General features: G+C 39.4%; 1 long non-coding RNA gene across 1 annotated transcript; it reads right to left on the bottom strand.

Moving 5' to 3' along the window:
* Positions 1-3498: 3498 nt before the first annotated feature.
* LOC120561364 lies at positions 3499-11151 on the bottom strand. The gene is made up of 6 exons (XR_005639590.1): positions 11122-11151; positions 6717-6866; positions 5872-6028; positions 4671-4810; positions 4446-4510; positions 3499-4200 (listed from the first exon to the last, which is right to left on the bottom strand). It is a non-coding gene; the product is annotated as an uncharacterized LOC120561364 (long non-coding RNA).
* Positions 11152-13488: the final 2337 nt, after the last annotated feature.

Genomic DNA, 13488 nt, shown 5'->3' with positions numbered 1-13488 from the left:
CTCTTTCCGAAATTCAGCCTTGGTGCAGAATTACAGCCACTAGAGCCAGTCCCACAATGAGCTTTCCTTAGGATGTACCATTTCTGTGTCTGTAGCTATTGAGGAGGAGAGAGGGGGGGGCAAGGTGGAGGGTGGGGGTGTGACCTTGACCAACTGCCACTTTGCTCGTTTGAAAGCCATGATGTCTCTCTCTCATGGGTGGGCCAAAATCTCTGGGCGGGCAAAGCAGAGAAAGGGGAGATAACCTTGTTCCTTATGACCTCATAAGGAGAAGATTCCTGATTGGTCCATCTGAGCTTTCATTTTCTCAAAGGCAGAGCAGGATACCCAGGGCTCGGTTTACACCTATCACCATTTCTAGCCACTGGGGGACCATAGGCAGGCTGGGGGAACTCTTATTAATGTTAAAAAACCTCATAAAGTGAAATTTTCATGCCATGGGACCTTTAATGTGCGCTTGTTGCCCCGTGATGCCCCATCTGTTGACATTTCTGAATGCCTTCCTGCAGTTGCTTAATATAAGCTGGCTTTCCACACAAAAACGTAGCCCTACATTTGTCATTAGTATGAGAAAAAAATGCGATTTTAACTGTGTCGGGCTCGGACACAAATTTCTTATTGCCTGTCGGGCTCTGGCCGGGTTCGGTCACGGCTCTGTCGGACGCGGGCCGGGCTCGGACAGAAAAATTCGGCCCGATCCAGACTCTACTGGCTACCTTGCTAACAATATTGCAATCTTCCCTGAAATACATTGCATTTTACTGTATTAATTTAATTTTCTGTCATTCTTAACAGAATAAAGAAGCAAGCATTTATCATAAAAACAAGGTAAATCATATTAAATGAACAAATGGTATAATGTAAGAAGCACATATTTTATATGACTGAGCTTATGATGCTGTGTGTCTGTATGCAGCTAACTCCTTACCTCGGCGTCACACTGCAAGGAGTGGTGTGTGTGACCATTGTCAGGGGCCGGCTGGTGTACAGAGAAGGCTCCTTCTGCCCCGAGCCTCTGGGGAAGCATCTCCTCATCCCAATCCAGCCCACAATAACAACAAGCTGGAAATAACCTCAACATATCTAGAGTTATTGTGTTGTCTGAATCTGTGAAAGTGCCCCATGTTGTTTTCTCCATCTGTCTCACCTAATATATGCTTTACATTAGATTTTAAGCAATCTGAACATTTTTATATCACAATTCGCGAATTGCAGAATGGCCTACCTCCTCTATAGATGGTAATTAAAAGCAGGGTAGCTCAGTCTGTCAGGTGAGAAATATCTATCAGAATGGACTACCTCCTCTATAAATTTAGTTAAAAGCAGGGTGGCCTCAGGTGAGAAATACCTATCAGAATTGCCAACATCCTCTATTAATATGGTTAAATGTAGGGTAGCTCAGTCTGTCAGGTGGAAAATACCTATCAGATTGGACTACTTCCTCTTGACTACTAGGACATACCACATTATGACTTTTATGTTCTATAAATAGAATATAATTGAATAATAGAATACACATTATTGTCCCCGAGGGGAAATTTGTCTTGGACACAGTGCTACAGTCTGTTTCTTCACAACATAAACATGTAAAAGGAAACACCATTCTAAAATCAACATAAACATGAGATCAACAAAGCGTCCTAGGACACAAAAGAAGGACACACATTACAGCACAGACAACGACATCCTAAGAAGTACCTGTAATAATTAAAATGCGAAGTGCAAAAAGTGCTGGTGTATTTATTGCTCCCCTGCTCTGCTGTGCTAAGATTTATTATTGGAGTTCAGCAGCTTGATGAACGTTGGGATACACGATAACTTTAGTCTGTTTTATCTGGGCACACAGAATCTTCTTCCTGATGGCAGAAGTTCATATTCAGGAAAGAGAGGCTGTAGAGTCTGCAGTGGTTTTTTCAGCTTGTTTTCTAACAGCTTGTATGGGCTTGGACTCTTTCCTCCCTATTATCCTCAGAGCTGCCTTGTGTGTGCCAACCAGCCTGCTATTTAGCTGCACTGTTAAGGTGACAAACCATTGTGTGATTCCATATCTGATAATGCTCGCCGGTAGCATGAGCATGATCTGGCTGCTTACTCTATACTCCAAACAGTGTAGCATATGTCTAGGGTTTTTATTGTGAGAATGGAAAGGAAGTCTCTGGCAAAACGCTGCTTTTGTTGCTTTGGAGTAGTCAAGTTTCTTTTGTACAGTCTGTAGGTCAGCCATCAGCCTCCGTGTTGTTGTATTATGATCATCAGGAAACAACGGGATTGGTTGATGTCTTTATTCACGTCACCAAAGCTCAGAGAAATCGGTTGTTTCAGAAAAAATTACGTCACTTTATTGCCGCGTAATATTTGCGTTCTCTGTGAAAGTATTCGTGATCAGAAACCGTTCAAAACAATATATTGATGTGCAAATCGCATGAAAAAAAAGCCGCCCCCGGTGTGTAAAGGCCTTTAGACAGGTGACTCACATCAATCCTCTTTGTTCTGCCTGGCTTAATGATTAACAGTCCATGAATGATGCAGGTGAGGTAGGAATACATTTCAAGAAATGTATATAAAAGTAGCTAATAAATTTATAAAAAACGTTTGCCAAGATAATTGTTCCCAAATTGTGCTTTCTTGTCCTCCAGTTGGAGACCAAATTTAAAAATTGTATATGTTAAAATCTGTTTACTAGGATCAATATAAGTAAACCAGTATTTAAAAAACATCCCAAAAACTCTAATTAAAATCAACAAGAGGAAAAAAGATCTTCCATGTTTTCAATGTCTGAGTTACAGAAAGTACAAACATTCAAATCCAAGTTAAACCTTTGACGCAAGAAGTAATTACACGGCTAAATGTCGTTCATCAAAAGTCAACTTCTTTAGCCTTCGATAGATAGATACTGCATTTATCCCGAAGGAAATTAAGGAGGTAGAAGCTGGAACTGGAAAAGAGAGGGAACTAGTTCTTATCTTAACCACAGAGGGATTAGTAAAGTCAAGTCTGGAAAATGGGTTTTCTTTTCAGGGTTAATGGGAAACAAAAAGAGGTAAGATTAGTCCTTAAAAGAATTGTCATTGCTTTTTTTTTTATCTAAAAAAAACTACATCCATCTATGACTAATGAAGGCATCTGTAGAATTACCACAGAAGAAGTCATCATGCCTTGCATTAAAAGAGTCATTGCTTGCGAGTTATGTAAACAAGATTGTATTTTGAAGTGAAAGCATTGTGTTAGAACATTACCAGAATTGTCTAATAAATGTATGATAGACCAGATACCTCTCTCCATCTATTCAAGTCAAGTCAAGTGGGTTTTATATATACACTGTATATGGTTGAAACTACACAACGTTTCACCGTGGATCAAGTGGTGTTACACATTTAAAATATATGAAAACGACATTATATAAAAACGACATACGAAACAGGCTAGATTTAGTGCACACACATTATATACTTTACAAAAATTGCAATTACTACTTAGAGTAGAGCATTTAAGACAGACTTTGTAAAAGGACTTTCTCTTTATTATTATTATTATGCTTCAAATATTGAGACCATGTATGGGGTAAATTATGCTTGTATATCAGTTTCCAATAATGGAGGACATGCTGACAGGTAGTTTAGAAATATCAAAGTAACATCTTAATAAAAAAAATCTATGCCACCAAAATTCCTGAAGATCTTGGATGGAAAATCTAACCAAAAACGTTCACCTTTCCTAAAGAACCTATGCAACCATTTTAATTTGATGATACCATTCATTGGATCAAACCTCCTTTCTTCATCAGATTTCACTATATCATTTCTCCATATGTTTATTTTTCCATATAAAATTGAAATTGTCTTGATTGACCAGAAATATCGAATGAATAGGCTGGATATACAAGTCTAGATAAACTCTCCATCTTCAAAATGTCTCAAAAAGTCTCTCTGAAGCCAACTTTTCAGGATAGTTTTACTATTCTGTTTACTTTTATATATTAGATGTTTCCCTAATATTCATACTCTTTGTAACTACCATCCCTAAATATTTAACTTCTTTTTTACTGTCACTTCTGTGTTTGTGGTCAGATGACGGGGGTCCCGAAGCATTTAAGGCACCACTGGACACTGGGGCTGGGCGTACGATCCATGCGGTGCAAAGACTTGAGCTGCTCGGCGCTCAGTTGGTCGTAAGCCAGCCGGTACTCCCCGTCAAAGGCCTCTGCTGGTGGGCAGTAGAGGAAAGGAGGGAGGGGGGGATTCACAAAGTCAGAAAAGAGAGCGTTAAATGTATCACTCTTTACCTTTTAAGGACAGTTAGAAAGAGAAATTAAACCAGCTTCACATTTAATAACCCAAATAATGTTTCGCAAATGAAAATGCTGAAAAGAAAACATCAAAAAGACATAATACAACTAAGGAACATTTCAGTCTCTTTTCTTTACAACCTTGATTGATTTCACTCACCTACGTCGATGTTCTCCTTCCCCAAGGCCACCAGAGAGAGGAACAATATCTCTCCATAGATACTCCTGAGACAAATACAGGACACAGAAGGTGTTTATATACATTATAAGAATAGAATTGTCCAAATGCTTTGCAGAAAAATCTTGAACCAATAAAAAGAAGGAAAAAGTGCTTCAAGAAGAGTTTAGTTGGACACCTCTCTGAGAGGGAGGACAAAGGTCTGACCTCTGCTGGTTGACACCCTCAGGGCGCCGCTGGATCTCTGGGGATCAACAGGTCGATTGGCCCGTAGACGGCCTAGGTCTGGATGTTGAGGAGGGTGTGAATCTCCTGGTGGTCCATCGGAGCCCACGTCCCCTTCTCCACTAGAAAACAACAAGCGCACTATCAGAAAGACTTATTCTATCCTTTTTAGTAAGAAGCCTCAAGTCTGGCCAACAGTGATATTGGCTCCAAAGAGGTAGAATAACTATTATTGTGTCATTTTCTTGACACAATTTCAGCTAATGTTAAATCCATTACAGCATGCCCTTCCTGAAACATATTTAGCTCAATTTGTACACTTCCTTTATGACATTGAAAATAGTTGTCTTTGTCTCCCCCTAGTGGTAGAGAGGGTTTCTACAAATAAAAGCCATCTGAAATTCACATTCCCAAATTCTTCACATAGTGACAGTAAAAGTGTATAACTTTTTTATGGTGGGATCACTATAATAATGGTATGGTATAATGGTAATAATACAGGAGGGCGGACACTCACACAAGGTCAAGGGATGGATGTGTTAAAAATCACAAATTGTTGTAAACATAAATACTGCAATGACCCGACCCTGTGCATAATGCTGCATGATGGCACTGCTGGCCCTGCAGAAGGACTAACCCCCAATGGAAGAATCAGGAGAGAAAGCCTTCAGGGACCATGACGATGACTGGCTAATATGCAGATTTAAATTCCCTAAAGCTGAGCTCTTGTACTGAATTGGGTCCACTAGAGAGGGCAAAGCGCTGGAACCGTGCCATATCCCGGTCCAAATACAGGTCCTTTCCAGAGTGAAATGTCACACAGCTAAGTGCATATCAAAGCTGTCCCCAAGTGCCGTAATGCCTGCCGTTTGACGTCTGAGAAGTTTTTTGCTTTTTCCCCGCCAGTCATGATTCGGCATGACAAAAGAACAACTGCCAGGGTCATTAACATACTTATAAGCATTCACAAGGTGCTTTGCATTGACTATTTATGGTTAAAAATGGGCGTGTACAGGCCGGGATAAGAGGCTGATCTACGTACGCACTCAATCTGTGATTTATAAAGGGAAAATTGCTTACAAATGTCCGTACACACGGTTTTATAAGTCAGAATTCCTTTTTTTTCCGAACGCCATTTTTGGCTTTTGGGCGTACATACACTTTTAGTAAGGATCCTACGCACAGTTTTATAAATGAGACCCCAGGTCTCTGGGAGTAGTCCAGGCTGTGCAGCGGGCCGCCAACACTGTTGCTGCGTGTCAGTGACGTCCCACTGCATCTCTGCTGCCTCATGCTCCAGGAAACCAAGGGGATCCGACTGTCCCGGCTCTGGAATCAGACTAGAAACAACAGACAAAGAGGGCTCTGTTTCTGCACCATGGACAGCCTCCCTCTGTTTTAGTAATAATGATCCATTTCAGCACCATGGACAGTCCCCCTCTACTTTGACTTAATTGTTTTCAACCTACTATACTATCACTTTTTAAAAACTTTGTTCAACATAGTATACTATGACTTTTTACTTTTTTGACATACTATAATAGGGGGCAGATTCCAACTGCAGACATCTTTATTAAAAATTAATCAATTGATATAGTTACTGAATTTAATTATCTTGGTATCACTTTAGATTAAAATCCTAACTTCAAGAAACACATCAAGAAAATGACAAAAACTATAAAATATAACTTAGCAAATTTTAGACAGATTTAGATTGTCCCTCCCTATCGATGTAGGCAAAATATTTATGCATGCTTTAATTTTTTCACATCTCATACTGTATCACCTGTTGGGGATAGGCCAGTGAATCTGCCATTCGACCTCTATAATCATTACATAAGCAAGCTTTAAAAATCATTGATAAAAAGCCATTTCAGTACCACCATTGCATGATCCTAGAGAAATTTGAGTTTTGAAAATGTTACTCTTTTCAAAGTTTAAGATCTTACATGACCTGGCCTCTGCATGCTTCTTGGTTTTTGTTTGCCATCGCCCTATTTCTGTAAGATCTACCAGACTGCAACATACCTTTTTGCTGTACAACTTCTAGAAAGCCTTTTTTGTGGTCCAGGTAGACGCCTCAGAGGTGGGTCTGTGGGCTGTCCTGTCCCAGGTTCATGCAGGTGAGGAACACCCAGTTCTTTATTTGAGTCGGAAGTTGCTGCCAAAAGAGAAGAACTGTGCCACAGTTGAGAAAGAGCGTTTAGCGATAAAGTGGGCCCATGACACACTCAGATACTACTTGTTGGGACAGACAGACAGACAGACAGACAGAGACACAAATCTATCTATATCCATCCATCCATCCATCCAGCCATCCATCCATCGTCAACCACTTATCCCGCGCACAGGGTCGTGGGTGGGCTGGAGCCAATCCCAGCATACGTCGGGCGAAAGGCGGGGTACACCCTGGACAGGTCGCCAGTCCATCGCAGGTCTATCTATATCATATCATTTATAATTATGGTAGGCCTACAGTGGCTGATATACTTTAAAGGACAATTCCGGCGCAAAACGAACCTAGGGGTTATTAACTGAGCTTTAGAACAGGTTTTCGTAACTGTCTGCCTTGACATCGATGCAATTTGCATTAAGCTAGCTATGAGCTGTTGGCAGCTAGCTAGCCCAAACACCCCCGTTTCCCCCGCATTTTATTAAGCTAGCTATGAGCTGTTGGCAGGCAGCTAGCTAGCCCAAAACTCCAGTTTCCCCTGCATTTCAATTCAGACCGTTCTCCCGCACGATTTTGTTTCCCAGTAGGCTACTCTCTGGTAATTTAGAAAGTCCAAATTGATATATTAATCAATATGCTGAAATCTCCTAGATTTTGCCACTATGGTTTTGACACGTCAGAGCTGCTTTGGTTTTATTTCTCTTTTTGTATTATTACTGATCCAGTTGGTAACTAAGTTTGTATCCTATTTTTGTGAGTGATTTTGAACCTCTGTGTTTTTCAGAGTTTGGCAGAGTGCAGCCAGTAATGAAGGGATAGATGCACCTAGCACTGTAGATTTTGAAGAGACAGAGGGCTTCTCTCTACAGGATCCTGGACCATTAGCTTCATCGTGGGTCACAGTGCAACATCACATGTCAGCAACGCTCATCAGGTAGTGTAACTTGTATCTATCATTAGCTGTATATGACACATAAACATTTACAAATTACTTTTAATGGTAGGAAGAAGACATTTCATACTGGACTGTATTAGGTTGTGCATGTGTGACCACTCTTTTATTATTTTTTTGCCTAGCAGTTTTCCTTGGACTAGGGTGGCGCCGTGGTCCTGCTACACCCTGCTACGCCGTGCAGTTCCCTGCTACGTCCTGCTACGCCATGAACTATTGCAACTACTATTTATAGTCGTAGTTCCATTATCTTTATTGTGACTATTATTGCCACTTTTCATCACCCCCCCAACGACACCGTCAGACACCGCCTACCAATAGCCTGGGTCTGTCCCAGGTTTCTTCCTGAGAGGGAGGTTTTCCTCGCCATTGTCACACTGAATGCTTGTTCTTGGGGAATTACTAGAATTGTTGGGTCCCTGAAAATTATAGGGTGGTCTAGACCTACTCTATTTGTGACTTGAGTGTCTTGAGATAACTCTTGTTATGATGTATTAAAGATGAAACTTTATTGATCTGGTGGTGAAATTCACAAGCTACCTGCCAAGTCAAACTTCTAAAAGTAATGCAAAAGTAGTGTAAAGCATTACAATTCAGAGACAGTAATATTGTAATATAATTAATTACTCTGAAATGACAGTAACTAGTAATCTATAATGAACTGCATTTTGGAAGTAACTTGCCCAACAATCCTAGTTACTATCAATGAAATTATGAATACATTTTATACAACAAGACACTTTGTGATTGTGTTCATTTTGTGAAAACAAAATATATTTATTGATTGCCTCCCTTGCTCTGGAAACTGCCTCCTGATTGCGGCCACAACACAAGCTGGTATTGCCTTCCTGATCTCCCTGCCCAGAAACCCATATGTCTATCGGACCACCTGCCTGTAGGCTGTGTATCGGAATTGCCTAGAGAATGATAGGGGTGCAATGTTGATATTGATAATCCTGTTAGCATAGTCAATATGATCAAGAGTGATAGACTTATTTGATGTAACATTTTCAGTTATTCTATTCCATAAAGGTATGTATGCACATCAGAGTTTAAAATCTGCTAATTCCTCAGCATCAATAATGCACATTAGATTAGATTATACTTTATTGTCATTGTGCAGAGTACAAGTACAAAGACAACAAAATGCAGTTTGCGTCCAACCAGAAGTGAAAAAAAAATCAAATATAACTAAGTGTAAGTAACGAACAGCATGTACAGATATGTGCAATGTAGTAGTAACATAGTAAGAATATAGATATATGCAGGGTATTAACAGAATATAAGAAAAACGGAATAAATATGGATATTTAGTATGAACCACATAGACAGATATGTGCAGTGTCGTAACTACCATTGTAGTGCAGAAACGGTAACGTAAGAATAAGATTACTGTATGTGCAGGAGGAATAGTATGAAGAGCAGTAGAATATGGCTATATATAAGTAGTTACAGTATGTACATTAATTATTTTGATACAGTTTGTTATTTGTGTAGAAAACTGACGACTATAATAGACATGTATAATAATATAATAGTGTTATAAATTAGTCTCGTCTAAACATACTCTGGTCTGTTGGCTTGGAGAGGACCATACTCCTGCCTGAAGTTGAGGTATGCTACCTGCAGCGAGAACGGGTTGAGGCAGCAGGCATCAAAGCCGGGATGGAGCGTCAGGCAGGTAATGTCCGTGGCCGGGACTAAACCCTCAACTAGTGCCCAGTAGGCATCCACCTCTCGACAACACATGCTGTCCACCGCCGACGCCATAGCCTCACAATGTCCGCACAAGCACCTAGCCAACAAAACGACTATGTGCTAGTGCTAACCTGCTTCTCTTAATACATCCATGGCTTGGATGAACTCCACAGCTGTCTGAGCGTTAAAATCTTTGGTTGTAGAATATCACAAGACGTTGCTGGCTTAAATTAAGACAATCTACATGTATGTTTAATCTAAAACATGGTCGAAAGTATGTTTGCTCCCTCGCGTTACGTCTCTTCCGGTCAGTGATAGATAGATGCGGAAGTTATTTTATCACAATTTTATCTCAAAATATCGTTTATGGCGGTTATATATTCCTCCAATTTTGAAAATCTAGTTGTTTGTCATTGATATACACAATGCTGTATAGGGGTGTCATACCTGTCAAGTTTTGGATTTGAAAATAAGGGAAATTTTCCGGTGCCCACCTTGAGCAGTCCCACCACCCCAACCAAGCTCCAGTATCCCTTACATTTTAAGACGGGTGTACAAGAAAGCTAAAATCACCACTTGATGCAGAATGCTGAAAACGTTTACAATTTATAACATTGCTTGTCTTTACATTTACATTTTATTTTCATTCCACACATTCTTTTCATTTCATATTGCTTTTCTTTTAAAGTTTTTCTTTTAATTTCACATAACTTTTCTTTAGTGAGTTATTGTACAAATTTGTTGCAGACTTTGCATTCTTTAAGACTGTTTTGGAAGGAGTGTATTTCATACCTGTCAAGTTTTGGATTTGAAAATAAGGGAAATTTTTCCGGCGCCCACCACAAGCAGTCCCACCACCCCAACCAAGCTCCAGTATCCCTTACATTTTAAGACAGGTGTACAAGAAAGCTAAAATCACCACTTGATACAGAATGCTGAAAACATTTACAATTTATAACATTGCTTGTCTTTACATTTTATTTTCATTCCACACATTCTTTTCATTTCATATTGCTTTTCTTTTACAGTTTTTCATTTCATTTCACATAACTTTTCTTTACTTTTTTAGTGAGTTATTGTATAAATTTGTTGCAGACTTTGCATTCTTTAAGATTGTTTTGGAAGGAGTGTATTTGTGGGCTGGGCCAGAGTGGTTTACAGAGTGGTTTACATGAGATTAGAGCGCAGACAGTTCTGTTGTCTAACGTCATCCTATTCTCTGGAACAATCTTTCGTACCATGCTAAACACCCTTTCTGAACTTGCATTGCTATGGGGAATACATAGTAAAGCCTTCATAAGTTTTGGCAGCGCACCGTCTCTGTCGAAGCGTCCACCATCCGTCTCTCATCATCTGACCTCACACACTAAACTCACAACAACTGCCACCTACAGTACCTGTAGTAGGCTACTGCAGGTGGCAGTTATCGCGAGGCTAGTGACAGAGCTCAGATTGGGATTGTTTTTTTTTTACTCCGCTCGGACCCGGGGTATTATTTTTTAATAACGCAGGTTAAAATACGGGAGATTTACGGGAAAATACTAATACGGGAGGACGTCGGGAAAGAAGGGTAAAATACAGGACTTTCCCGGCCAAAACGGGATACTTACCAGGTATGGGGTGTTCAACCTGCACATACGCAGCAGAGTAGGCTTCCTTGTGCCAGTGAAATCAAGGCAGTAGTAGTAGATTCGATCACATCACTCTAACCAATCCTTCTTCAGACTGATGTTGGCACCCCCCACTCAATTAGCATACAGGCGCAGGGAAAAATAAATGTGGAAATGTGGAAATACAGAAATAAATAAATGTAGAAATGTGGAAATACAGAAATAAATAAATGTATAAATAAATGTATAAATAAATAAATATCTATATATATATAAATAAATAAATATATAAATACATACATATATAAATAAATACATATAGAAATGCATAAATAAATAAATAAATACATGTAAAAATACAGAAATAGCCATTTATGTTACCAAAATGTATTTATTTTCACTATATTTCTGCATTTATTTATTTCTACTTTTATTTATTTATTTATTTTTCCTTCTGTCATTTCCCCCAGAATTTTTTTTAGCATTAAACACTTTATTTCCTGCATTTTGGTGAATTTGTATGCACCTACTTCTACCTTTTTCTGAATAAATATGCCTGAAATATCTTTATGTAAAGGAAAACATTACAATCCAAATATGAAAACATAATGGAATATATTGCAGTAAGGCTGTCAGGCATTCTGTATTGCATTCATCTATTTATTCTCCTTTAGATCGACTTTTCTAATTATATCTGAGTCAGCACACATGTAGCTTAGGCCTAATTTATTCTTCCCTCGTTTGCATCTTTTGTTGGGGAAGTAACCTCTGTAAATGTGCATATGACAATTATTCACCTCAGTGATACATTATTCATTTAATAAATCCCTGGACTGTAATATTTCAGATGTTTGAGCAAGATTTCTGCTCATGTCCAAAACTTTGTGCACATTCAAAATATAACTCATCCCACCTGCGCTCTCTGAGATTTGGAGGAGTTGTGATATTTTGTGAAAAATAAAGTTATAATAGGCTATTAGCCTACAAGAATAAAGTCACTATATTTCAGAAAATAATCTACCTGCACCGTAGTCTGCTGCGCATTACGTGATTGGTCTGCTGATACGGTAGATCTCGGACCGTCTGACAGACACAGAGCGCCGTTTGAGACGTTTAGGGAAGTGGCTGTACGCTGATCTACATCGGAGGTGGAAACCCGAAACTTAAGGCATTAATGCTGCGCACAAACGCGACACATTTGCCGCAGCATGTCGCCAGCAGAGCGCATCCATAAACCTGAAGCTGCCCAGCTTTTTACAGCGAGAATGGGCACAAAGCGACGTCCAGTTTCATATTTGTCAATCAACTTTTTCTGGGGGGCGTTCTGGGGAAAGCCTGGTCTGATTGAGAGAGACGGCATTCATCCCACCTGGGACGGAGCCGCTCTCATATCAAAAAATCTGAACGAGTTTATCAGACATAAACCATGACAACCCAAGTTTGATATTAGAAATCAGAGGTGCAGTGCAATGCGCCCCTCTGTGCTTCCGTTGGAGCAGTCGCCCACTCATAGTCTAATAAGCACGGTGTCTGTCCCCCGACTCAGATCGGTTAAATCAAAGGTAAACAAAAGATGCGCTATACTTAACAACCTAATTGGAATTAAAACGACTGCAATAGAACAAAATAGGAAAATTAGATGTGGACTATTAAATATTAGATCTCTGTCTTCTAAAGCAGTATTGGTAAACGAGTTGATATCAGATAATAACATTGATTTATTTTGTCTTACTGAAACCTGGCTGGGCCATGAAGACTATGTTAGTCTAAATGAAGCCACTCCTCCCAGCCATATTAATACTCAAATTCCTACAGGCTCAGGCCGAGGAGGGGGAGTTGCAGCCATCTTTGATGCAAGCCTGTTAATTACTCCTAAACCTAAATTACATTATAACTCATTTGAAAGTCTTGTTCTTAATCTTCAACATCCAAAATGGAAAACATTACAGCCAATTATATTCGTTGTTATTTACAGGGCTCCAGGTCCGTATTCTGAATTTTTATCTGAATTCTCAGAGTTTTTATCATGTTTAGTCCTTAAATCAGACCAAGTACTTCTTGTAGGTGATTTTAATATCCATGTGGACGTTGACAATGACAGCCTTAGTACTGCTTTCAACTCATTACTGGATTCAATCGGTTTCAGTCAGAGTGTGCACAAGGCGACGCACTGTTTTAACCACACCCTCGACCTTGTGCTGGCATATGGTATTGAAATTGAGGATTTAATAATATTTTCGCAGAATTCGGTATTATCAGATCATTATTTAATTACTTTCGAATTCTTACTACCTGATTATATTAAATTAGATAAAAGCTCCTACACCAGATGCTTATCTGACAGTGCTATAGCTAAATTTAAAGAAG

Source organism: Perca fluviatilis, chromosome 6 (assembly GCF_010015445.1).
Source record: "Perca fluviatilis chromosome 6, GENO_Pfluv_1.0, whole genome shotgun sequence".
Classification (NCBI taxonomy): Eukaryota; Metazoa; Chordata; class Actinopteri; order Perciformes; family Percidae; genus Perca; species Perca fluviatilis.
Note: the sequence above shows the minus strand (reverse complement) of the source record. Positions and strands in the feature narration are given on the sequence as shown.